Source organism: Volvox carteri, assembly GCF_000143455.1.
Source record: "Volvox carteri f. nagariensis unplaced genomic scaffold VOLCAscaffold_99, whole genome shotgun sequence".
Lineage (NCBI taxonomy): Eukaryota > Viridiplantae > Chlorophyta > Chlorophyceae > Chlamydomonadales > Volvocaceae > Volvox > Volvox carteri.
Window position 1 is genome coordinate 75,405 of NW_003307642.1, and position 784 is coordinate 76,188.

Consider the following 784-nt stretch of genomic DNA (forward strand, 5'->3'; position numbering starts at 1 on the left):
AGTGGGGAGGAGGGGGAGAGGAGGAGGAGGAGGGGAAAGACGAACCACACGCGATTTAAGCTGCTGCCAGGGCAAGAAAGTAGCAACCGAAAGAACTGACCGAAAGGCGTCCGTGGCGACTGTGACGACTGTAACCTCGGGATGACGACTGTAACCTCGGGATGAAGATTTGACGTAGAAGTAGGAAGTCCTACCTACCTAAGCCGCCAGAAATATTATAGCCAAACCGTAAACTAGTAGGTGTAGAAAAAGTAGCCAAACCGTAAACTAGTAGGTGTAGAAAAAGTAGTGAAGGCGGCGAGAAAAAAAATTTTGACGTAGAAGTTGCGTAAAGTTGCTGACCAGGAGAGAAAGCTGCATTGCTGATACTGAAGGGCTGCCGGTATGCAAGTGTTCCTCCCAACCCCCCAAAAAAACTAGAACGCGCGACTGACCCGACCGACCCAAACTAAACTATACTAGGAGGGGGAGGGAAGGGAGGGGGCGGGGGAGGGGGTTCGAAGTCGAAGAAACGGCGAAGTGAAAGCAGCGACGATGACAGTGACTACTCCTGAGCTTGCAAGGGTGCGGGAGAGCGGGAGGAGGCGGGGCGTCCACATACCCCACCAGTGGTTTAGCACTACCTCACTCACGATGATGATGATGATGATGATGATGATGATGAAGACGAAGGAGGCGAACTGGAGAGGACGGACCGACATGGACCCGAGCTTGGAACCGATATTTGAGATCTGGATCCAGATCCGGATGCGGATCCGAATCCAGGTTTCGGATCGGAATTTTG

At 52.4% G+C, this 784-nt stretch overlaps 1 protein-coding gene across 1 annotated transcript in view; it reads right to left on the reverse strand.

Moving 5' to 3' along the window:
• VOLCADRAFT_108223 (uncharacterized protein) overlaps positions 1–784 on the reverse strand; it is a gene marked incomplete at its 3' end in the record, with an annotated part of 11,632 nt that overhangs the window by 1,446 nt on the left and 9,402 nt on the right. The window lies entirely within an intron of this gene.